The sequence below is a fragment of the Rhinolophus sinicus genome, chromosome 5 (genome assembly GCF_057876585.1).
Source record: "Rhinolophus sinicus isolate RSI-liver-muscle chromosome 5, RSI-T2T, whole genome shotgun sequence".
In the NCBI taxonomy this organism is placed as follows: Eukaryota; Metazoa; Chordata; class Mammalia; order Chiroptera; family Rhinolophidae; genus Rhinolophus; species Rhinolophus sinicus.
In genome coordinates this window covers 87,784,026-87,810,949 of record NC_142505.1, presented here as the reverse complement: position 1 = coordinate 87,810,949, position 26,924 = coordinate 87,784,026, and the positions used below count along the sequence as shown (strand labels likewise).

The 26,924-nt window shown below is 37.4% G+C and overlaps 1 protein-coding gene across 3 annotated transcripts in view; it reads left to right on the top strand.

Annotated features, from left to right (window-relative positions):
• The first annotated feature begins 3,392 nt into the window (after window positions 1-3,392).
• JAKMIP2 (janus kinase and microtubule interacting protein 2) overlaps window positions 3,393-26,924 on the top strand; it is a 134,426-nt gene continuing 110,894 nt past the window's right edge. For 2 of the 3 annotated variants that reach the window (XM_074313733.2, XM_019739110.3), the window contains exon 1: window positions 3,410-3,700. The gene's annotated coding sequence lies outside the window, so the exon portion shown is untranslated. Of the gene's footprint in view, window positions 3,701-26,924 lie in introns of all 3 variants that reach the window. The other variant, XM_019739109.3, reaches the window with a different exon arrangement.

Here is a 26,924-nt window from a genome sequence, read left to right as displayed (position 1 = left end):
CTGCATGGATGTGGCAAAGAACGGGAGAGTAGGATTTGAACGTTTAAATTGGGGAATCATTCAAATAGGGAACACCAAACATTTTTCTCTGCCCCAGCTGATTGTGTTGATGGGAAGAGAAAACTAGAATCACTCACCCCAACCAGGTCAGCTCTGGGTGCTAAAGATGAAATAAATGCTCTTTCATAAGGCCAGTGGAGAGGGTTCTGTCACCTGAACACATCTGCACTTCAACTTGCAGGTTTCTTCTCTGCTTATTGACAGGACCAACTCTGTGGAGAAAGCGGAAGATGAAACACAGAAAAACGCAAAACAAAATGACATCATCACAACCTATTCCTTTATGTTACACAAGTACACTTACATGATGCAGATGGTTCTATAGGTACTTTTGCAGTGAGTGTTTTTGCCGCAAACATTTTCGCTGCAAACACTTTCCCCACTAACATTTTTGCCGCATAACTAATTGGCTGTAAGGAAATCTTGCTGTAAAAACAAGAAAGAATGACAAGTTGAAAGAGGGATGTTAAAAGGCACATAACATGAAAAAAATGAATAACAAAATTAAAAAGTCTTTTGCGAAATACAAAATACTTGAGTACATTTAAAATGTCTGTAGTATCATGGCAATACTACACGACTGATTTTATTTTGTGGATTATACCTAAGCAAGTATCTTTCTTCTATGGAAAAAGTGGGTCCAACTCTGTGTCTTCAGAGCGTCCTTACCTTTCTCCTCCCAATGTTGTTTCAAAATAAGCAACCACCAATTCTTGGGGCAAATCATCATCTGGAAGAAATGCTAACTATTTTAAGACCACCAGCACCAGTCTACTCATAACTGTATTGTCATGCAGGGACTCAGCTCCCACTCCCCGCACAAGAACGCAGGACATGGTGAGGCCAAAAAGGAACACCCACGGAGCCATAGATAGGGGGTTCATACTACTATATTCTCGATGGTGGCTGGTCAAAACACAAAAGCAAACATCTGCCAGTCCCCAACGAGGCGTCTTCCTGCACTCCCATCTTGCTGGTGGCTGGACAAAACACAGGAAGCAGGATCAACACGATCTGCAATCCACCGTATGCTTCCCTGCTAACCAACTAACTCCCTAGTGTATTCACGGCAGTTATATTAGTGGCTAATGGCTAACTGGTTACAGCTGATGGCCAACTAGTCACAGCAGATGGCCATCTACTACCAGAGTCAGCACCTTTCCATGTGAGGGCGAGAGCCTGGAAATTGCTCTCTGGGACTCTGTCCCCACATGTATAGACCATTATGAGGGCCAGGTAAGATTTATATATGATATAAAAATAGGAGTAACTGCGAAAAACATGTCAAAACAAACAAACAAAAAACCAAGCAAATGAAAAACCCCAAACTGTCAGGACAAACTGTCAACTAGTTATTTTTTTCTTTTTTACAGAGGTTGATTTGTCAATGGAGAATGCCCCCAAACACTTAATATATCTTTTACGACAAAATTGCCTTAATGCCAAATAGTGTTGCCGCAAAAATACTTGCAGCAAAGATGTTTATGACAAAAGTACCTGATAACGACACTGACTTGAAGTGAGTGAAGACTGTGATTGTTCAGACTCTGCTGGGAGCCTGGGAACACTGGGCTGCAATGCTGAGTGCCGAGGATAAGTTGCAACCCTTTCCTCAACCACCTAAATACCTTCAAATCAGTTTTGATAGAATAAGACCTTGACTTCAAGAGTAACCCCATGCAAGAGAAAGTTCTCTCACATTTGAATATTAGTTATTTAAGAATGAGTAACAAGTAATCATAGCTAACATTTATTGAACACCTACTATGTACTAGATGTGCCAATACTGTATATGCATCATCCTATTTAATTCTCACAATGATTCTGTGAGGTTCTGTGATTATTTCCATTTAACAAGGGAAGAAGCACAGGTTCAGGGAAGTTAATTAACATGTCCCAGATTATACCTATAGTAAATCAAGCCCAGGCTGTCTGACTCTGAAACTTGTATTAATCCCTCTTGAATCTATAAATAACTCTATGGGTTAAGAGCAAAGAGTATCTTCATTCCGTGGAGGAGTGGCAGAAAAATGTAACGGTTAGGAGAGAAAATGCTGGTGTTAGAAGAGTCATTTTTAATTCTGCCTCTGCTATTTATTAGCTGTGTGAGTTTGGGAAATTTGCCTAACTCCTTGAAGACTTACAACCTCTTCCATTGTTACACTTTAGAGAATTTTTAATCTCTCAGGACCTCCCTATCTTTGCCATCATCATCACCATCATCATCATCATCATCATCATCATCATCACATATTAAGTGTTTTCTCACCTTAATTTTTTCCCTTATCTGAAATTGTGCTATTCCTTTAACTCCTTGGATTAAGAAGTGGCTATAATGAACTACTACTAATAGTATCATTTATTATACACTTGCTACATGAAAAGTGCTTTTAGTGCATTTTCTCATTCAACCTTTGCAACTACTGCATGAGATAAATACTAGCGTCATCTATAATTTATAGTTAGAAACAGAACTCACCTAGAACTCAACACTGTTGATTTCACTTCGTTTTTTCCTATCTACCACCCTGACTACCAGCTGTCTTGGGACCTCCAAAAGACCATCCATGAAAATGACACAGAATTTCCTGCAGGGAATCGAACACTCCAGGAGTTTGACACTAAAAAGGTTTGATACTATTCACCAACTCGTGCTATTGAGAACCGTGATTGCTCAAGGAATTTCTGTTTCCTCTGTTCTAACTTCCTTTCCCACAGAGGAGTGCTAAATAACTGCGGGTCCTCTTCATAGGGGAGCTAGAAAAACAGTAAGAACAAGACTCACCTGAAAAGGACAAGGGAGAGTCAAGTACTGCTGGGGAATCAAACAGACTCTTGTTTTATTGCCAAGTCCAGGCACTCACCTTGCTTTTTACCAACCTTGAGTGGCATTGAGTAAAAGATGTTATAAAAGACAAACATATTTGGAGAGATAATCATCTCCTATTACACGACATCATTTTCTCCATGCTATTTTTTTTTAATCGCAAATGTAATACATTTTATTGGAAAACCATAGAAAATGCACAAATGGCTAAGCTATTTTGAATGTTTCAGTGTCGATTCCGATTAAATTTAAATCATTCTCCTCCCGTGCCAATACACCCTTGACGCATTTTTAAAGTCCCGAAGTCCAGTTTAGGAGAGACCAAGAGCATCCCAGAGGCCAGCAGCACAAATGCACTCGCCTCCAGTCCCTGAAGCTCCTTCACCCATCTCCCCTCCCCCTTAGTCAGGTCGCTTACCATTGGTCATTACCATGACAACCAGCAGCTGCCGGGGCAGGCAGCCTCTACCGCAGCAGGGGTGGGGTTCTGGGGGAGGGGGCAGGAGAGGAGGAGCCAGAGGAGGTGTCTGCTGCAAGTTCCTGGCTGTTTCTGAGCTCACCCCATCCTCCGAGAGGGAGGAGGCCGCCAAGTGGTGATGCTGCTGCTTCTACCGCCTCGACTGCTGATACTCTAGTAGGGCTGGAAGGGTGGTTCCTATTCGCACCATCGCCAACCAGAAACGGAGGGGGAAAAAAATCCCAGCAGCCGCTGCTGATGTTGGGTTCGGAGGCTGCATCCGACTCGGTCACAAGGAAAATGGACTCAGTTTGCATCTCTCCCTCCTTTCAACAGCTTCTCCGGGTCTCAACATGGTAAGTAGGAGACAGTGCGGCTATCTTCTTGGTTTATCTTGCTATTAAATGACCTGTGTATACATTTGTGGCCTGCACTTGAACAATGACTCCCTTGGAGTAGGAGAGGGAGATTTGGAGACAGAGATGGGGATGGAGAGAGAGGGGGGTTGCCAGGAGAAGAGAAGTAAGAAGGCATCTGCTTGTGTTAAAAAAAAAAAAAAAAGAAAAAAGAAAAAAATGGTGTTCTGATTTTATCTTAAGCTGGTTTACAATGCAGGCTGATCCACTTGGTTCCTTTCCTTCCAAGCTTAGCAACCGAATCCGGGGGTGGAAAAAGAGCTAACAAGAAATGGGTGTTATTGAAAGGAATTATTTCATTTGCAGCTCTCACATATGGGGCTGGGCCTTCCTTAAAAACACATTCCGTGGCTCATAAGCTTCTCAGTCAGCCTAATTGTAAGGTGATTTTGGTTATTTCCTTCATTGCTTAGAAAAGGTGGCCCCAGAATTTAGCGTTCTGTTTCATATTCTAATGTACTCTTGTTGAGAAACCATTTGCCGGATACAGTTTCATTTTTAGTGCATGGATTTGATTGTGAATATACAAATGTATACCTATGGATACGCATATCATATATACACATGTCAGCTAGCATTTATGAAACATATTTATATGCAGAGCATTCTTTGCAATCAGTTTTATGGGTTCATAAATGCCCTTGCACGCTTGGAGGTAATTGCATATTTTTGAAACTATGCTTCTGGTTTGTAATATTATTCATTGGCTTCATTTGGATTGATGTGAGATTTATTCTTGTTATTGTCCCTTAGTTTCCTTGTGACCAATTAGAACAGATGCCTATCATTTAATCTGTATCATAGCTCTAGATGTGAATTCATAGCCTGCCTCTTTTCTTTATTTTTAATTAGGTTTGTGGGGGGTGATTTGAGATCCCTGACTTGACAATGATGGGAAAGGGAGGTGGCTTGTGGTATTATTTTGTGTCCAGCATCTTGCCAAATGAATGTTGAAACCAATCAGTTTTCTTGAAATTCTACCCCAATCCTTTCATGTTTCTGCCTTGTGTCCCAGAAAGCAAAGACGAGCTGGACAGTGAAATGCATTCATTTTATTTAATAGTGTTGGTATTTGCTGTTCATTCCTTTAGTATCCTGGCACCATTTTAGAGTTCTCTCAAAGGTTGTCTTATGGATTTACTTCTTTAGGTGGTCGAGCAGGAAAGTAGGATTGTTTTGAAAAATCTAGGTGTTCCCACCTACCCTAGCCATTACCAAATTAGCCTGCTTATACAATGACATGAAACAGGAGAGAGCAAAGCTTAGCACAAGAATGTGTGGTTTGTAGCCGAAATGGGGAGCTATTGTAGTTTTCAAATGCTTACTGGGATCTGCTTGACCTTTTATTATGCCAAAGCTTCAAGGCACCTCAGGAGACTAAAGATGTCTGAGATGAGGAGGCTATAGGGCTCAGTTACCACCCAGGATAATGGATTTCACTGAATGAAAGCCAGAAAAATCCTTGCAGGTAAAAGTGTGTTAGTAATACTGCATTCCTCATATGGACTAGTTTTATCCATCTATCTCATCTCTAACAATACCATTGTCAGTGCAAACATTTTTTTACAGTGTAAAATATAAGTGTTTTTTTGTCTTAACCTTTCATTTTATTTGACATACAGCCTAGCCCCCCTCATGTAAAAATGTTATATGTATTTGAATAAGGTTCATAGTTTAATTTCTCCGAGAATAAATATCCTATTTGGTTTATATATGAAAAGGCTCTTCAGCAACTTAATGGGAAGAATGGATTTAATATGCTTATGGTGTGTCATATATAGATTCACAACTCTGTATAGTCATGCTACCATTTGCCTAATTATAACAACTACATAAAGTCGACCAAGGAAGGAAGTACTGGTCTTATATAGCATATCAAAATGTTTAGAACACATTGCATCCTGAATTCTTCAGTCATAACTTGACCTCCCAAAATTAAAATTTTAGATATTTCTCCAGTAAGCTTTAAAAAATTAAGACATATTGTAGTTGACCCTGTTTCATGAAAACGTATCTTAAGGCTTTGCTTTATTTCCTTTGTGTTGACTTTTCATTGGGATGTGGTGAAGTTGGTACAAGGTGAGCAGAGGCAAACCACTGTAGGCCATGGACATAGAACTGACTATTGTAAGTTTCAGCTATGTGGTCCGACCCTGATGGGAATACAGGTCTAGTTTTTGGTCTCACAACTTGGGATGATTACATGGCCTTTGCTGAGGAGCCACAGAAAAGTGAAGTATGTTTAAAGAACTACAAGTTGAACTCTTTAAGAAAGGATAAGGAACCTAGGATCATTTCATTGGAGACAACTGAGAGATGACAATCATTTGCTTCAGGAGAGCTGTGGGTTTTTACATAGGGCATTAATTCTGGCCATTTTTTGAGACCTAAAATATGGTCAATGAGATTCAACTTCATTAGGATGAAGATTATAAATACAAAGTGTAGAACTTCCTGATAGTAAATTTGAGTTGTCAGCTCAATAACCTGATAAGGCAGTGCATCCTTCTTTCATCAAAACTTTCAAAAGTGGGCCGGCCCGGTGGCTCAGGCGGTTAGAGCTCCATGCTCTTGACTCTGAAGGCTACTGGTTTGATTCCCACATGGGCCAGTGGGCTCTCAACCACAGCGTTGCCAGTTCAATTCCTCGAGTCCCGCAAGGGATGGTGGGCTGTGCCCCCTGCAACTAGCAATGGCAACTGGACCTGGACCTGAGCTGCGCCCTCCACAATTAAGACTGAAAGGACAACAACTTGAAGCTGAACAGCACCATCCACAACTAAGATTGAAGGACAACAACTTGACTTGGAAAAAAGTCCTGAAAGTATACACTGTTCCTCAATAAAGTCCTGTTCCCCTTCTCCAATTAAAAAAAAAAAAAAAGAAGCAAAAATCCTAACTAAAATGTTAACAAATTAAAAAAAGAAAAAAAACTTTCAAAAATATAACCTAGACCCGGAGTTATTGGGAATGGACTAGATTCTTTCTCAAAAATGTCTCTAGTTTGTTCTAGAGTACACTCCATTTAAAAGTATGCTTTCGCTGTTTAAATTCGGGGACTTCTAGACCTATAATAGTAAGACTTCATTTTGTAATGGGCTTCTAAATTACAGAATCTGGATATTTTTAAAGAAATCAATTGGCCATCTGCTTAGAGAAATGTATATGTCATTTTTTTTCAAGATGCAGGGAACTGAACATTGGCGTCTTCATTAGAGTCCATTCTCAGCAACTTTATGGAATGTGACGCCTAACAGCCATATTAAAATTATTCCCTTTTGTATAGCTAACTTTGAAAAATGAAATGGGTTTTGATGGGATCTATATCCAAAATAATTCAAGAGCCATCAAGTTGATGTCAGAAAAAAAACAACAAACATATGAAAGATACATCCAAATTATTGTTTAAATGTTCTGTTTAACAACAAATTTGTTTTATTAGTTATCTTTTTCTCAAACGCTATTTTTTTTTTCACTTGGGGAATGTTGGGGGACTCCAGGTGTGTTTCTCCAGGGCCCATCAGTTCCAAGTCTTTGTCCTTCAATTTAGTTGTGGAGGACACAGCCCACCATCCCATGTGGGAATTGAACCAGCAACCTTGTTGTTGAGAGCTCGTGCTCTAACTGAGCCATCAGGCCGCCCCTCAAACACTATCTTGAAAATGTCATTCTTGTTGAGATATTAAATATTTTGATTGGTATTTAAACTTTAGTAAAACTTGTTTTAATGGGAGTAAAACACACTTCTACTTCATTTGTCTCTTTGTGATAGGATGCTCCTATTTCTTCAAATGACCTCAGAACATATTTCAGTTTTTCGTACATGCATCAAATCTTAGTCGGGGTGACTTAGAAAGTATCTGGAGAGACAAACCTGTTTTCTACATTTCTCATAGGTTCATAAAAAGATTAGTGCTTTCTTTCCGTGGTCAGAGCTTAAAAGAAAACCAAATTTGTTGTGAAAGTTTCAACATAAATAACTCAACAATCAGTTTTTACTGAAATAAATAAATTAGATTTATACTTGGGTATTATTCTGAGAGGTCAGGTACAAATCCACATTTGCACATCTGAACTATTCTACCAAGTGAAAATGTGTTTTCAAATGAGTTGAATTAGTCAATTGAAAAACAGCTGTTTGTAGAGCTCTTATATGACTAGCACAATTTACATATACTAGCAACATAGAATTTCCTTGGGGGATATAAGATGTACTCATGTGAAAAAGTTAAACAAAAACAATATACCTTATATTAATCATTACAATTTATATTAGTATAATCTTACAATTCTCAGTCATTTTACATTCTTTATTTTTTACTTATATCCCCCCAAATTCTATCATGCCAGTAAAGCTAATGTCATCATACTTGTTTTAAATAAGTACAAACAGGCTCAGAGAGGTTAGACTTGTCTCAGTTTGGGTTTGGTAAATGATTTAACTGGGCCTGAATTCCAATCTCATGAGCCCACATCTGGCATATTAGAAAATTTAACAAATTATTTTGACAATTTGAATTTTTAAGTATCAAACATAGTAAATCTGCATTAAATGTGGCTCATTTTTGTTTGGACTTTTATTTGAATATTTCAGGTGCCATGATTTGCTCTTTGGTCAGATTGAATTGTCAAATAGACTGTATGGTTAGGGTATCAGCCAAAAAAATAAATAAATAAATGGCACGCCAAAATTATTTTGAAGAAAATCTGGGATTCCTCATATTTCAGAAAAGCATAGAAGCATTTATCTAGGAAAAACTCAGAACTCTGTTGGACTGATATGCACTTATTTTATGGCTAAGTATTGTTTTTATTTTTAATGACATACAGTTTAGGAGGCAACATACATTTTTTTGTGTGTTTTGGACCAAATTGAGATTCCTATAGGTCCTCGACCTTGAAACAACTTAACCATACCTCCTACCGATATGTCCTAAGCATCTCTCCACCTACGTGTTATTAAAAATAAAAATGATATTAAATGATAAATCTGTACATCAGTTCAACAACTTTCTGATATTTTCCCTGGTCAAATACTTTTACACTTTTCTGAAATATCGAAAATCATGTACTTTTCTCCAAAATATTATAATTTTTTGGTATCTCCCTTTTTGTGCTAATACCCTGGGCACATACTTTTACTATTTGGTAATTCAGTGCTAGCCCAGGAGCAAATCATGGCATCTGAACTATCATTCCACATTTGGAAAATGTCCTTTAAAATTAATGAGCTTGCAGTACAAGTGAGATCTGTCACACTACAGACATTCTGCTTAAAATCAGCATTCACCAATACAATTTTTAAAGGCATTTTTAACATTTGAAAAATACATCTTCATTGTGAGAAATAAAAAAAAGATAATACAGAAATGTATAAAAAGAACATCATCCATAAGCCTACCATCAAGAAGTAATTACTGATAGTATTTTGGAGTATTTGTCTTGGTTATTTTTTTCTACATGACAATATAAACATACTCAGACATACAATTTCCTAAGTGGGACCATACTCTAGGTGTTGTTTTATAATTCTTTTACTTTATATAAAGTGGCCATGTTTCCATGTCAATGAAATATGTCTCTACTACATTTTTAATGTCTGTGTGCATTTTTCTTGATGATTCAAGATGTTTTTTCCCTACTTGGGGGCCTTTACACTTTGCTTTTAAATACTTTTTGTGATGCAGGTAGATCCTGCTTGATTTACGGGAGCTGTGAGTTAAGCATTATTTTTCAGGAAATATGAGATCTGTTACCCTCGCCTGCCACTACTTCTCACAATGGGTATTCATTCAGTTAACCTCGGTCATCTTTTGTTTGCTGGTAAAGAATGAGTTTAAGGCCAAATCAGTGTAATTCCTGTTTGAATCACTAGGAATTTCACCAGGTTCATGTATAAGCAGCAGTTTAAAAAAAACAAATGTCTTTCAGATTCATGTTCATTTTCATCAGTAATGGTAGTGGTGTCCTGCAGTCTTAACCTCTGTGACCAACTCAGATCCTTTATGAAAACATATTTAAACAACGTACATTAGCTGTCACATGACTCAGACTAAACTAGGCTAATTTTTGGCATCTGTATATTCCTTAAACCTGTATATAGTTTTTATATTTTTATTTTTTATTAAATTATTGTTGATATACATTATTGTATTAGTTTCAGGTGTACAAAATAGTAATTCTACATTTGCATACCTTACAATGTGATCACCACAATAAGTCTATTAACCATCTGTCACCATGCAAAGTTATTATGATATGATTGACTATATTCCCTATGCTGTATATTACAACCCCATGACTTGTTTATTTTATAACTGGAAGTTTGTACCGCTTTTTCCCCTTCACCTTTTTCATCCATTACCTCCACCCTCTCCCATATGGCAGCCATCAGTTTGTTCTCTGCATCTTTGAGTCTGTTTCTATTCTGTCTTAAACCTGAATATAGTTTTTAAATGAAAGCCCCGTCATCTGACTCTTCTCTTAAAACATGAATGGATGGATTATTTTTATATGTTAAGTTTGAGCTTTAAATATGACTCCTTGGAGAGGTTGCTTTCCTTAAGTATATAGATCTCCACTTTTACTCTCTGCAACCTGTGTGTTTCCTTCATAGCATTTATCGAAATTACAGAGATATTTATTTGCTTACTTGATTTTCCTTGCCCTTCACTAGATTGTAAGTTCTGTGAAGGCTGAAAAATGAAACTTAATAACAAGTAACTTGCCACAACGTATGTGTTCAGTAAATACTGGTTGAATGAATGAATGAATGGGGGTGCCCTGAAGCACCTCTGGCCTAAGATTGTAGAAGAGCTTCCCATTAGTAGTTCTTTGCACTGTGATTCTCATCCTTTTATTTTGGATGTGAAAATAAAATGGACTGTATTTCATATATGTGATATTCTCAGGATTTTAAATTTTAATAAAAGAAAACCAAATTCTTAACGGTAACAAATCATAACACTTACAAATCCATTGTTGAAAATTGTGCACTACATGTTATGACATAAATAAGAAAAGCTGTGAACATTTCTTCCCTTGTGGTTCCTTTTATTCCCTTTCGAAACGGAATTGCAAGTCAGAAATAGTGAAACCATTAAGGGAACACCTTTGGAGACACTGTAATTTATTGAAATAAATTAGTAATTTAATTACTATTAGCATCAAATTACATGATACACACTCATAGCTATTTTGCTATTCTAGAAATCCACTCTACTAAATTCACTAATCATAAACAAATCATTCCTTCATATCTATACCAAAAAATTAAGCTGAAATGGGAATGGAGACAACAGCCTGACTCAAAAGATAAGTTAAGGCAGCATCTTGCTCTCATGAAAATTTTTAAATCAAATATAAAAAGAGTGACTTGGAAGAGAGAGGAATACTTGGCAAATACAGAGAAATGTCTTCAAATCAATAGGACCAGCTACCTTTATAAATGCCTGACCTGCTGACACATTGAAACTTAAGTATGAGGGAAAAGTCTTTGTTCCCTCCCTCCCCCTTTTTTTTAATCTTTGGTATCTAAATCAAGATCATTTACTGCAATGCTTGAAATTCTGGAGTCTGACTGCAGTTAAAATATACATAGAAAACCAAATCTGAGTTTAATTGACACTATGTGGTCAGAAAACGATTCATTGGTATTATTTTCAAGAAGAAAATTTTGCTGAGATCATTGTGACTCTAAAAAAGCCTTGTGAGCATGTGCTGAAGAAAAGAGGGTGATATTTTCATCCTGCCTTCTGTTCCAAACTGGAAATGTTCCCCTGGAAAATGCTACCCAGTGTAACCACAATGAAAATGTAAACCAAGCAAATGTTTCTCACCCACATTTCTTATCTGGCCCTTTCTTGTACAGCATTTCTTGGAGAGGGGTACTTTCTAAAAATAAGCTGAGCTCTTATTCTCTAGTCATTACTGATCCATATTTAAGGACCATAAACAATTTGTAGGTCAGGTATACGTAATTTGAACATATTTTCCAAAATAAAAGTTTTTTTTTAATTGCAATAATACTGATGAAAGCAACTAGAGAGAATATTTTAAATGAGTACCATTCTATAAAATTTAGGATATGGTATCATTCTACCAACAAGCCATTAAAAGAATAGCTAGACAATTGACAATAATTGTTTATATAACAATAGCCAACCTGGAGGGTTTATACTAAAAATCAACAATGATTTCACATGAAAATTCACAAGATGCGAAAATTCTGCCAATTGGCAGTGACAGGACAGAGAGAAGGACTTCAGTGTTTTAAAGATGTTATAAATCCCATTTGCTTTCTTTTGAATTTCCTAGATAATTCAGATTATGAAAATGGGTACTCTGGGATGGCTGGGGTTTCTCTAGCAGGTTTCTGTTCTGCTCTGGTTACCTAGATCTAAAGGAAAGAATTACTCCTACTCCACTGATTCAGCCTTTGTCTCCTACAGCTCTTCAGGATGGATTGAAAGGGTAGTTCATTAACCATAAAATGAATTTTGTATTTTAGAGAACATGATATTTTGCTATATTAAGAGAAGCCTTTGAATTATGACTTACTTTTATTTTTAAAGCACTTCATTTGATAAAAGCGTCTACAAAATTTAGATTTTATAGTATTTTGAGCCAGGTGCCTAAAACATGAGCAATCATTAAAACATAAACCCTAACTTTTTAAAAATGAAGTAACAAGAAACTCCATACTCCTCGTTAATTTTACATAAAAGGAACATTTAGCCATCTTGCTCTCTCTCGTAGCGAGACTGCCCATATTTTAGGCTCGACAGGGTGCACTGCTACACTCTGAAACAAGAGAAAGGAAAATATCAGCCTGCAACGAGGGAAATTGACTCTTCCACCACTGCGTGACCTTCAGGCTTTTTTCCTCCCTAAAGCCCAATCTCTAAACGCATGCTTAAACATGCCTGATTCATAACACTCCTATCTTGATAGGTTTGACTATATATATTGTTCAATCTCTTCCAACTGTGGTAATATGATTTTATATTTTTCTTATTTCACTCTACTTATGATTTTTTTATGTCAAACCTAAATGGTTTAAGCCAAGGCCCCTGGAAAGTAGTAAAGAGAGAAGATTAATTTTTCTAGTCAGTCACTGGTCATTTGCTTACTGAACTTTCACAAACATTTGTATAGTTTGAATATATTTATTTTCTACATTTATTTTATATAATCCTCTTGCTTGAAACATCGATCTTTGGCTGTAGATTCGACTGTAATCTAAGCACAATCGATCTGTTCTCAGCTCACAAGGTACCATCACTTACCACATGTTTGGCGTACTTAAATGCTGTTTCACTAACGAAAGGATCTTTATGACAGAGAGTAGCTGATAAAATAGTGGGAAAGCATTTTGTACAGGAGACCGTAATTTTGCCAAGAAGCATTTTCCCTTGGGTCAATCTGAAAAATGTTTTAGACTTGATGCTGACTCATCTCTATCCTTTGGAAGAATTGGGGATATCCATAATTTCAAGTTTTCTCTATATTTCAAGTAAAACAATTTACTCACAACAAGGGAATGGATACTCCTGACCTTCTTAATAACAAGGATATCTGACATGCTTTGAATATAACAAATATAAAAAGAAGAAAACAGAATGACTAAGTTATCCAGAAAAAGAGCTAAATTCTTTGAGCACCTATTACGTGTCTGTTATAATGTTTTCATCCATGTCCATTTTTGCAGTTTTTAAAACAAAGGCATTGTTCTTCCAATTTTGCAAGAAGAAAGTGAAGCTCAGATAGGTTGAATTTCTTAGCCAAAGCCATTCAGAATGTTGGTGATTAGAGCTGAGATGGAAGTAATATCTGATTTTAAAGCACAGTGATCAAAAACTGGAGCTTTGTGGACTAGACCCAGCTCAGGGAAGTGTTTGTAAACATGTGTAAAGTGCTTGTAAACAACAATATATGCTTCCAGGACAGTATTTTAAAAAACATACTTTTATCCAAAATTTTATAATTTTCACATTTCAGAAAACATCTGCCTCTTCTTAGAAAATAAGAAAATCTGGCATCACTAGGCCCACATCTCCTCTTGGCAAACACATCTGGAGTTGAGTAATGGGTGTTCCTATGGGTGGAATGTATTGTGCTCTACAGAGTGTGCTACACTGACCCCCAACTCTTCGGGCCCCTGAGTTGATTCGCATTAACTCTTGGGCCTTTGAGACAGTTGGGGTTTTGTCCCGTTTAGCCCATTTTCATTTCACTACACCATGTTACTTCCCAGTTAAGCATGAGTTTTGTTTTTCAGGTTAACCTTAAGTTTTCACTAACATAGAAGCTGAAAATGAATGTAAAGCATAACCTAGCAGATAAGGATTCGATAAAAATGAGCTATCTGTATGAAATTGAATGCTGTTGGTCTGTTTTTGGGGCAATCACAATGATATTTCAACAGGATAATTTCCAGCTTCGAGTGTTTCCTCTTGTGCCCCATCAATTACTTGTTTTCTCGCTTTCATAATTAGTGAGCTAAGGCATTTTTTCCCCACAATTAATTTATTAACAATTAACATGTGTTAAATGTTTTATGTTACAAAGAACTTTGGGTAGTTTAAATTCTCACAAGCATATAGATAGAGAAGATGCTATATACTACATTATGTTGTATTATATTACGTTATATTATGTTATATTATTTATAATCATTCTCAGGGTAAAGTTTCGAGTGTCTACATATGTTCAGCATCACTTGATCAATAAGTGAAAAGCAGGGGATTCAAATCTAGATTTCTTTACTTCAGAATTTTTTTGTTCTATAAGATGCTGCCCCAAGCAACCAAATGATCCATCAGTGATGTGATTCATGGCCAGAGAGTCATGACCAGAGAATCATGACATGGTCTGACCTGGCGTATAAGTCCTAACTCCGGGACTAAGGTAATTGAGGTTTTTCAGTTATCCTCACCAAATCCTTTCACACACAACCAATGGGTGTGTGTCTGTATATGGAAACAACTAAATAAGCCAAGAGCTTTTGGAGGGGTGCGAATAAATAGTTCCCACATGTGGATCGTTATCATCATTGCCAATACCATAAAAGCCTATTGAAGCTCCTCAAAATAGATGGCATTCACAGACTTCGAGTATTAGCCCTGGTCCCTGTCCAAAAGGAACTTACATTTTTAAAAGAACCAAATTTAACTAGAATATTAACACATGTAACACTTACATGGAATGCATAAATAGCACCAGTTCCCATCAGAAGTCTTTGTGACCACTGTGGCTTCTGGCTAATGGGCCTACATTGTTCATGCACCTGTGGAGGAGAATGGCTTTGCATCCGTTGTATTCAATTGTTTCTTTCTTCTCCTAACATATCTTTCATTTGACGCGCCAAGTATAATAATGTTTACATTAGTAAATAGAAATTGTTAAGACACATCAGTCTTCTTTTTGGACCAAATTCAGGTTTTACAAAATGTCTAAGAAATTGTTTTAGAAACATATTTGCCATTAATGTTAGTTGTTGTGTTTGTTTTTGTTTGTTTTACTCTCTTGCCTCGATGCCAAGCATGGCACTAAAGTCGCTGCATACCTTCTACCAACATACTTTGAAGAAGGTAATAGTATCCCTATTTTATGCATGGCTAAGCTCAGGTTTATTGAAGTAAAGCAATTTAATACTTACTCAAGATTACCTAACTAATACCTGATAGATCTAGATTCTGAACTCAAGTCTGACTCCAGAGTCACCCTTAATAAGCTAAACCACTTCCCTATTCTAATGAAAATCTGATTGTGCTTCTGAAAATTAGAGTAAATGAAGAGAATGGCAAATATATTTTAATGTTATTAATATTGTTAAATAATCATCAAGACCCAGTGCTTGCTAAAAGAAGGATAGCAACACTCGGCTAAAATTTACGTTCAAGGACATAGTCCACATAACCACAGATTCCTTAGTGAAATAAAAAACAAAGAGCCGAATGAATCCAACTCCTGAACTAAACCATTTGAAGATTTTGTGTTTAAATAACTATTAAGAGATCATCTGTGAGTTGTGTGTATTTGTATAATACAATTCAGGCTTTTCTTTTTAAAACAAAAATTTAAGTAAGAATTAAATCTAGTAATAAAAGAGAATTACCTAATTATCCTCCCTACTTTTTTCAAGCAATAAAAAAGCAAGGAAACATTTTGTGCTGTGTTTTGGACAATTTTTAAACTGCAAACATTTTCTTTTACTCTAAAGAAATTCAGAGAATAGTTTTATGGAAATTTAATCTCTGGAAAAAATTTTGGACTGCAAAATAGACTGAGCAGCACAAATCCTAGAATGAATAATAAGGCTATAAATCATGCACTTCGGTGCAGGTATAGCTTCCATGGTGCTAAATTCAATGCAACTTAAGACTTTATTGTTTAAATCTTTTGCTTATGGTGAATAGCAGGAGTTTTGACAAGAATAGGTTTGGGTGAGAACATGTTGAAACCTTGATTTGCTTTTCTCTGTCTATAGGCCAGGTATACATGATAAATTAATTATGACCTATTCCAATCATGAATATAGTGAAGCCCTTTAAACAATATGTTGTAGAAAAAGGTTTAGTGACATAGGGAAATATGTAAAATGTCTTTTAAGTTAATACAAAACATCAAAAATCAAAAGATGGAATTAAGTTCTAATTTTGTGAAAAGGGAGAAAAATCACACAAACATGTATATATATTTTAAAAGTACCAAAATAGTATAAATCAAAATGTTCACAAGAATTAATTCTGGATGGTAAGTTTATGAGAAATTTCTTCATTGATTTTTTTAATGTTTTCTAAATTTACTAAAATGTATCTTGCTTAATTAGCAAAGTGTGGCAAATATTTTTAAATGAAAGATTTTGTCATCAAAAGTTCTAAATTATCCTCAAAACCCGAATATTTAACTATCTAGAGTAACTCTGCAGGACTTCTGGAAGATAGAAGTTTTGCTTTCTCCGGGTCAGATGGGCCAAACTGGTTTCCATAGGCAACCGCAGTGTTCCTGAAGAGCCATAGAGAGAAGAGAAAGGATAGGATAGGATCCAGGCTCTCAATACAAAATACCCATTGGACGTCCTACTAAAGTTTTGAGAAAATGATCCTTGTCACAAAATCGATTGAAACCCCATAATATAATTGATGTTATTGATATTCTGTGTGCCAAAATATCTAATTTCTTTAAAAACTAAAAATTTCAATTTTTACTTAGATATTCATTGTCTTATTTTCATTAGCCTCTGGGTGGTTTTAGTTCACAGTAGTTATTAGAATCGGCATTAATAAGGCAAAACTCCAAGCTTAACTCCATGTGATTCAGTCATAATTCATTTTTACTGATGACCTCAAATAAGGATAATTAGATGAGAGAGCAAAAATCCACACGAATTATTCAAAATTCTGACCTTTTTCCTTTTGGGATGCAGATACAGTTATCCCCACCCGGAAGGACCTGCTTATAATTTCGCTGCCCTCTCTGTAGTTCAGATGAAGTTAAATCTTTCTGTTGTTGAGCCTAGTAATAGTGATGGTGGTGGTGATGATGATGATGATGATGAAGAAGACAGGACACACTTTGAGGGTGGGGTCTGGAGTTGCTCAGCTCCAGGGAGGTCTGTGTGAATGACATCTCCAGAGTTGTGCAGTGGAGCAGTACTGAATTAGCACCTGCTGCGTGCCCGGCAAAGTTCTGAACACTTTACAAGTATAACACAGTTAGGTGCTGTTGTACTCCCTTCTTACCCCTTCAGTTAAGGAAACTAGGACAGAGAAATGTTCAACCAGCTAACCAATGGGTTCCAAATGCTTTCTAAGGGCTTGTCTTTATAATATGTATATGGGATAAAGATCGAGGCCCTATTCTCAAAAGGCTTATAAGAGTAAAAAGGGAGACGGGTCTTTAAACAAAGAGTTAACAATAAAAGGTGGCAAATATTGTAATGGTTTGGCTTTCCCATTTAGCCACCAAAGGACATGGTCTCATAACAAATTAAATATCTTAACTTTTGCCATCAAGAGACAGAGTTTTATTTAAGCTAAATGGTATTTGTTCTTTACTGAAGAAATAAAAACAGAATGTGAATGATTTTTAGTGACTATTTCCTGTTCCTGTGTATTACACATTATAATACTGTACTTTAGAGCGTATATTTTATTAGGTTGGTGCAAAAGTAATTGTGGTTTTTGCAATTATTTTTAACCTGTTAAACAGCAATTACTTTTGCACCAACCTAATAATACTATCTGACCAAAACCATCTCAATTGATGGATCCTTAAAATAACTCAAATGTCTTATTGCTTAGGTGAATTACTAACCAAAGGTTATTTTTTTTATTTTCATGATATTCACCTGATGAACCTGTTCAATTAGAAACCAGGGATATATTTGAATATTTTGAATTGAAACAGAACTTTGACATATTCTTCAAACCAAATGCGAATGGGTATTCTTTAGATTTGTGGTCCTCATTTTAACACCAAGAAAATGTAAATTTAAAAATAATTCCAACAACTCAGATGTGTTTTTCTAAGTTACATGTTTTTGTGGGGGAGTACAGCATGGGGAACATAGTACAACGATGTATAAGGCTCAATCCCAAAGATACAGTAAGCAATAAGCAAATTTAGGCACAAAATTATGCCAAAAGACATGGAAGCCTATATCATAACATAAGTACATTTGCAAAGTGGATATCAAACATGAGAAAATCTATGCAAGAAAACTTGGTTAAGGAACATCACTCAGGGAACAAGAATAAAGAAAAACAGTAAATTCACAAAGGTGGAGTTGATTCACCCGCAAGTTGGGGAGGGCATTGTAACGTACCTGGCTTTAAAGTTAAAAAAAGAATGTTGTAGTGACACAGAAACAAGCCATAAATGGCCTCCTTTTTCAGAGAATAGTGCAGAGTATGGATTTTGAAAATAAAACAAACCACACAAACAATTCCCATTGCAGCACAAATAGTTTGCTATGCTCTGAATTCCAGGATACTTGAAGATGTATCACTTGGGACGTGTTAGAAAACAGGCTATGAGACAAAGTAAAAAATGACTGTTAAATCCTGAAGAGAAAATTATGAATGGCTTTCTAAAGTGTTTTGTTTTTTTCTTTGAACTCTTTCTTGCATGTGAATCTAATGAGGCCATATGCAAGTAAGTATTGGAAAACGTGTTAGATACATTGATTCCAAAGGTACAGTAAGCAACATTGATTCGAGCTATAGTCAAGGGACGCTTTCATTATTATTTTTCCTGTATTTAATACATAAAAAGTAACCTAGAAAGTGAGAAAAAATATAAATCCGGAGGGAAGAAGGTCACTGAGTATTTAATGAGAGTATTGATCTTGACTCACTTGCCTTCACTTTGGTGTTTTTCCTTCTTTGAACTATGGGTATCAGTACTCCTATCTCTGTGTTAAGTAATCTAACCTCTCTCTCTCTCTCTCTGTCTCTCTCTCTCTGTCTCTCTCTCTCTCTCTCCCTCTCCCTCTTCTTCCCCCTCCCTACCTCCCTACTTCCCTCCCTCCCTCCCTCTCTGTATTCAAATATCACTGAGGCAGAAACATGTAAAACCCTGGCAAATCTCTTAAACTCTTTATTTCTCTTTAATGGAAAGGAAAGGGTTGGGCTAGATGATCTACAAGAAGGACCCTCGCAGCTGTGAATATGTTTATGACTCTGGCTATTCACATTTTCTGTCAGTCTTGTGTCATAATAAATGCTTCCCAAGGTAATAAAGCAATCTCAGCTTCTTGTCCTTTTCCTCTTTCACTGTGTATGTGTGCGTGTGTGCGTGCGTGTGTGTGTGTGAGAGAGAGAGAGAGAGAGAGAGAGAGAGAGAGAGAGAGAGAGAGAGAATGTTGCCATTCCGTTTAGCAGAAGGTCATTATATCCAAACCCTACATCTAAAGAGGCATATAATGTGGTATACTGGTGGGCTAGTCAGTCCAATGCATAAAAATATTGAGTTTACTTTTTCCTGATTGTATTCATAAGTGTGGATGGATATTCAAGAACAAGGTGAATGATTGATTGACAGAGATATTATTGACAGGTTTTCTGACTTGCGTAAGAGGTTAGATGAGATTAATTTTAAAGACTCTTTCCACTCAACATTGTGAATGCGTGGTAAGTAGACCCCCAAGGCAGGAGCATTCTCTGCCTTATGAAATACTTGCTCTTGCACATTCAGAAAGTCACTTTCTAGATTTCCCTTTTTAGAGGCCATGTTGGAAGCCAGTTTGCCATATGTGTGATATTTTAATCGATATATGAAAATAGCTCTGCTTGAAAGAAGAAAAAAATCAAATGGAAGGATACAAGATTTTTTTTCTTTTTTGGTTCTCTCCCATTTCTCAGGATACCTTTTGCTGTTGTATTATATATAGAGTCAGTAGAATTTCTGATAAAATCAGAGAATCCTTTGGCTTGACAAGTATTCATTGCAGACAGTCTTTATCTTGGTTCATCTGTTCCAGCTGTGATTTTTTTTTTTAGGGTGACCTAGTGCAACATAGTGTGAAAACACAAAACTGGGATTCAGAAATCCTGGGTTCTATATGAATTCAAGTAATCATTAACCATAAGTATATGTAGGAAATGAAAACCCTGGGATTTAGACAAGCCAAGTGAAGCCCAGCAAAGCTGGCCTGCCAAGTTTAAAGCTCTAATGGTGCTGAAGGAAAGCCACAAGATCAGGTCAAGCAAACCAAAATGATTCCATCACCGCCATCAATAAGGGAAAAAAACACACCAAGCTTTCTTGATGTTCTATCTAACTAGTAATTATACATTTAATATTGGGGACATTTTATTCAAACCAATATGACCTATTGGTTTATATTCATGGATCTTTTTGTAATTTACAAAATGAATTCTGATAAGCCATTATTGTCATCTGTTAGTATTTATTCAGTACATACTCATACTGTAATCCTTCTTAGTCATTGTAGTTATTTTTAATGTATGTATTAAGAGCATGCATTGCTCTTTCCATAAATTATAGATCAGTTGAAGAGTTTCATTTATCACTTTTGCTTAATTTTATTCAATGTCCTTATCATTTATTTGTGTCTTTGCTCCAGCATCCCCTCCTCTTCATGCCTCTTTCAATGTGTTCTTTCCTCAATTTGCTGCCCTATGTTACTTATCCCGGACACCCAGAATGTGAGACCCAACATTCAGACGAATCTTTCACTGGCAGAGTAGTTCAGTGCACTCAGATCTCCCCTTGTCTGAATTCCTATCATATTTGTGATCAGTACTGCACTGTTTAGTGCATAATTGTTCTCCTTGTTTCAAATGTTTTCATTTTGTTTCCACATCTAGATTGAAAGCCCCTTGAAGAATTTAGATCTCTTCTTCTTTTCCCAGAAGTGGAAGGAAACCTCTGTTTGATGAGTGAATTCTGTATGTCATGTACGATGCTGAGTGTGTTGCATGTTATCTCATTTAAGCCCGATAACTACTCTGTTACGTTGGTAGTAATATCCTCATATGTCATGTTAGGACACCAAACTTAGAGAGTTTGCCTACTTTCCTAGGCCACACAGCTGCCTAATGTCAGAACTGTCTGCCTCTGGATCTCTAATCATTTTCCACTTCACTATGTTGCCTGAGTGGTTGATAATAGGTCACTTTAATGTGGTAGCTTATTTATCATTTTACTTAATTTTCTACTTTTCCATGCTCTTGCTTTGGTTGACATAGTCGGCGGAAACATTAAATATAATCAACTCTTGATTATTTGCTTTTAAATGGTCTTCCCTGTGCCTGCCCATATTTTTTCCACCCACCAAAACTACATTAAGCCTCAAAGTTTACCCAACTCATTCAATTGCTCCTCTAGCCCAGGCATAATGTTAGAGACATAAATACGTGGCTAAGCTCTCTCTATTCCCCGTGTGAAAGAACCACCTTCCCTCTTTCAATTTGAGCTTCTGCTCACCTCTAAGTTACCAGTCGTGGAGGCACCAGACTCCAGAGACAAAAGGCACGAAGAGGAAGCAATGGTCCCAGACTGTATGCCCTCTAGTGCCTCTAGGATACTCAGAAGCTTGGGGTAACCTGACCCCATCAGGAGACGCAGAGTGGAATATTAACGGAGAGAATGCTGAGCAGGAAAAGGCTCCCCTGTAATTGTGTTAGTTTAGCAGGAAGCAGGAGACAGCCTCATAGCTGCCCCCTCATTAACCATATTTATAAAATTCTTCTAACAGTACTGACAGTAAGATTGTACAGGTATTTATTAACTCCATGGAGAATTAATACTGGGGCTGGTATGTAGTGTTTATCAGCAGGAGCATCACACCGTCACGGGTTTAGCACATATCAGAAACAGCTGTATATCTGTCACCTCTTTTGTCACTGGATAGCTGGTGAGAACTCCTTGATGTAGGAGCTTTTTTGAGAATTTGTTACTTTTCAAAATTTGTTATAAAAACAAGTATTCAGCGACACTAGAGGAAGGCAGATTCCTCCTGGTGTCCTCATTTAACTCTTCAATTACTCGTATTTCCTTCCAGCCTGCCTAACACATACATGAGGTCATAGTTATAATTAGAATGTGTATATCTTTGTGTCAGGCCTCATGCTTCTCACAGTGGAAGAGTGTCCTTTCCACGCGATAGGAAGAGTGAGGCCAGAGAGGAGCCTGTGGATTCTGAATCCCATCCCCTCTCACCTTCTCAAGGTCTTTTCACCTGCAATTGTATTCTCTTTCTCCTGAATCATCCATTTCTTCCTCTCAACTCAGTTACTGACATCAGCATATAAATGTGCTCTTGTATCTCAAATCTTAAAAAATTTCTCTTTTGACCCCAACATCTCCTTTAGTCACTCCCCCTTACCAGCAGCAACTGTTGAAAAATGTGTTGCTTGATGCTGTCTACCTACTCACCCCATACTTTCTCCTTAAACTACTATACATCACTCGCCTGACTGCATTTGTCAACTCCCCAAGGACCTCTGTGATGCCAAATTCTAAATCATTAGCCCTTTTCTTAGCTTGACTTTTCAGATAAGATTGTTGACCAGTCCCTTCTTACTGTTTTTTCCTTCATGGGTTTTATTACTACACACTCGCTGATTATTTCTTCTGTTTCACTGGCTCTCTCTCCTCCTTTCTTGTGCCAGTTCCTTTTCTACTTTCCACTTCTAAGTATTTGAGTTCATCAAGGCTCAGTCCTAGACCTGCTCAAGCTCTCTAGCTACACTCTCCTCAGGTAATCTCATGCATTATCTGTAGGGTGACAGCTCTCCTTTTCAGTCCGGACTTCCGGGAAGTCCAGACTCATACTCAGTCACCTCTTTGACATATCCACTAATGTATTTGCTAGTCTTCCAAATTTAACAGGGACAAAGGAGAACTCTTGACTTATGTGCATGTCACAGGGAGCACAACTCTTTCTTCCCTGGTTTCCATCTTACTAAATGCCATTAATCCTCTCAATGTTTAAGCCAATTTGGGGAGCTGCCCTTGATGTCTTTCTTTCCTTGATACCCCACATCCAATCTCGTAACATCCCTGTTAACTTTTACCTGAAGAGATGACCTAAATCAGCCTACTTTTCCATCTTTATTTCTACTTTTCTAGTTAAATCCGCCATCTTCCCCTGCCTGACCCACCTCAGTAACCCCCGGCAGTATTTCCTGCTTCTGTCCCCCGTACAGTAAATTTTTCACACAGAAAGCAGAGCATTTCTTTTAAACATAAATCAGATCGTAACTTCTACTTCAAAATTATCTAATAAATACAAGCTCCTTATCTAACTCTGCATGGCCCACAACTTGACCTTGCACGGCTCTGTAATGTGATCTTCTATTAGTCTATTCCTCGTGGGCTCCATCTTCTGCTCGTCACACATGTCCATGTACTTTTCTATAACTGTATAGACACAATTGTAAAATTGGGAAATAATGGGCGATATTTTGATTGCCCCATTACTTTCGTGTACGCACTATTAGTCTAGCGGCATTTTAATTGGAGGAATCAAACTTCAGGTACCTGTATTATTTCCTCCTGACTCTTAACTAAACTGTTCCTGACTGCATCCGACGGTGTTACCTAAAATAAAGTCTGTGATGAAAACCTTTTAACAGATAAATCTGTCCTTTAAAAGTTAAAGAACACATGGTATAGTTTATGCGTGAGTTTAAAAAAAAAATTCATACCTCATATTATCACTCACTTCATAGAAAAGGAAACCAGGTCCAGAGATTACATGACTAGGCTGAGGAGAAGTAGCAGAGGCTGGATTCTCCTCCAGACCCACCTGACTCTAGAGCCACTGGAATTCTATGGCTGACTTGGTTGACTGGAGTATCTCTCTTGTCTTGTGAAAACTATAACTTTTCAAAGGTCTTCTCTAGATTTTTATTAAAAAAGTTAAAGACCAAGTTTAATCCTATGGGTAGAGAGAATAAGAAGACATCGCCCTAATGCCACATCTTCCAGCCTCTGCCCCGCTACCAAAGTCAAGAACTAAGGCAAGGACTACATATGTGAAGAGTTCTGCTCTACCCTCAGTACTCGACCCGTCTAGAGAAAACAAAAGATCTTTGGATAATTGGGATTCTTTGTCCCAGTGGCTACTTCTGTTCTTTGTGCCTTGGGTTCTTCATTTTTGGTAATAATATTTTCTGTGAATGGAGTGGGTCCTACTGGGTGCAATCGCTATACAGAGCATATTAGCCAACTTGAACCCATCACTATGCCTGCCCTTTGCTTCGTGCCTCCAAACACTACACACATAAATCAGCTTCCTTCACGATCAGCAGTTTTAATTCGCAGCGACTCCTTTTTCTCTGCAAAAACCAGTTTCCTTAACAAATAGCGTACATTATAGCATAGATGTCAAATTCCACCAGTCTCTTCATTAAATTGGCATAAATTAGGGAAGACACTAAGTGTTTTCTGAGTGCCTATTAGAAATGTGACAGCATCCAGCACAGTTTCTGAACACAGGGAGTACTCCGTTAATTATTCCTTTTTCTTGTTTTCTTTCTTTCTTTTTTTTTTTTCCTCCCTACCCTCTGCACTTCTGATGTTTTGTTCACAGTTGTTCACCTGTGTTAACAGATGGCAAAGTCTAGGAACAGCAGCTACCACCTGAGAAGGGTAGAGTGCTGGCTGTTTATATTGATAAGTCCTTTCAGAGGACACATGTGTGCAGCCCTGCACTTCTTTGGTGACTAGATGACAGTGGGTGCCTGCCACCCTCCTTTCCTCCTTTCAGTCTCTGTTCTCCGTTTATCTGTCCCCAGTGTCCATTGAGTGGGGAAGCATTCCCACAATCATCTGTCTTAAAGAGATTTATTAGATCTTTTATATAAAACTTTTTTCAATTCCTCAAAAAGAAATATAAGGATGTCTGGATGGCTCAGTGGGTTAGAGCACAAGCTCTTGATAACAGGGTTGCCGGTTCGATTCCCACATGAGCCGTGAGCTGTGCCTTCCACAGCTAAATTGAAGACAATGAACTGCTGTTGAGCTTCTGGAGGGGTGGCAGGATGGCTCAGTTGGTTAGAGTGTGGGCGCTTCACAACAAGGTTGCCGGTTCAATTTCCACATGGGATGGTGGGCTGCACCGCCTGCAACTAAAGATTGAAAATGGCGACTTGACTTGGAGCTGAGCTGCACCCTCCACAACTAGATTGAAGGACAGTGACTTGGAGCTGATGGGCCCTGGAGAAACACACTATTTCCCAATAAAATTATAAAAAAGAAAAAAGGAAAAAAATATAAATACAACGCATCACCCTGTACAAGGGTTTCTGTTTAATGTTTTATAACTATGAGAACTTTCCATGAGCAAAGCCTTTCAGAAGGCAAAGTATGCAGTAATTCCAAGGTTAATTGGTTAGAATATTCTAATGCCTGCATGTACCAGGGCAGGGGGTGAGGGGAGGAACTTCCCTGTTGTTTTTATTGACCTTTAATTATTTCTCCTGTAAAGACAACACAAATACATGTTGTCTTTGATAGTATTCCTCTCTCTGACGTTTGAGTCACTACATAAAAACACAAGATGCTTTGAAAAGTAATTCTTTGAAAACATTGTACTTTCATTTAATTCACTCTATTGTAATATTAGTAATCACCGTGATTATTACTTTTTAAAAAGCATTTTGATATTCATAATGGGCCCTTCCCCTTGCACTGATAGACTCATCTGTCCCCAGTTGGGATAAGTTCAATCTGCTGATACCCTAATATTGGTGAATGCTCAGACCCTTTAGCCATGAAATACTTGTACATGGACTAGTTATAAAAAAAAAAAAATGTTACTCTTCCTTGGTTAATTTCAAACAATTAACAAAAACAAATTACAGAGGCACTGGGAAGAATAGTATTTAATATCGAGTTAAACCTTATTAACATCTGTGTATAACTATTGTTGGTGTTGCTATTGTTTTAGGTCTTTATTGCTTCTCAATTCCCTCACTGCCTGAGTGCAGCTGATCTCCCCATTCTTGTGGCTCCTAAATCTATGTTTCAAGACAGATTTCTATATTACCAATTATTTCTTGGACTTGTCCACTTGAACATTCATGGACTTTCCCCTTATGTCCCAAACTTCACATCACCTACCCAGTTATTCAAGCACAAATCCCTAGTCTCACGCATGATACCTGTCCTTCATCCCTCCAATCAATCCAGTCTGAAATCATGTTTATTCTTTCTCTGGAAAATGGACTATCTTATGTATCCTTACCTTCTTTGTCCTCACTGCCAGTACCCGGGTTTAGACCATCATCATCTTTTGTCTAGATGATTTGAGTAACTTTTTAACAGGTTTTCTAGCAGCTGGTTCCTCCAAAGCGCTTCAGAACTCCTGGATTTATCTAACCAGCTAGCGCTCTTGATCATGTTACTGTGATCCTTACAAGCATTCAAAGAGTCCTTGCTGCCTATGGAGTAAAGCTCCAACTCTGTAGTCCTAAAATCTGGACGCAGCTTACACATCTTACATTTCCTATAGTATTGAAATATGCACAGCTGCTCCGTACCTGCACCCCCACCCCCACCCCAACGCACAGCAATGAAGCTCTATTCTACTCATAATGGACCAATCTCTAGTCCTCAAACGAAGATATTTTATGTCGCATACTGGCTCCCCTACCTGGTGATATAATGTTTAGAAGCCCAAGTCTTC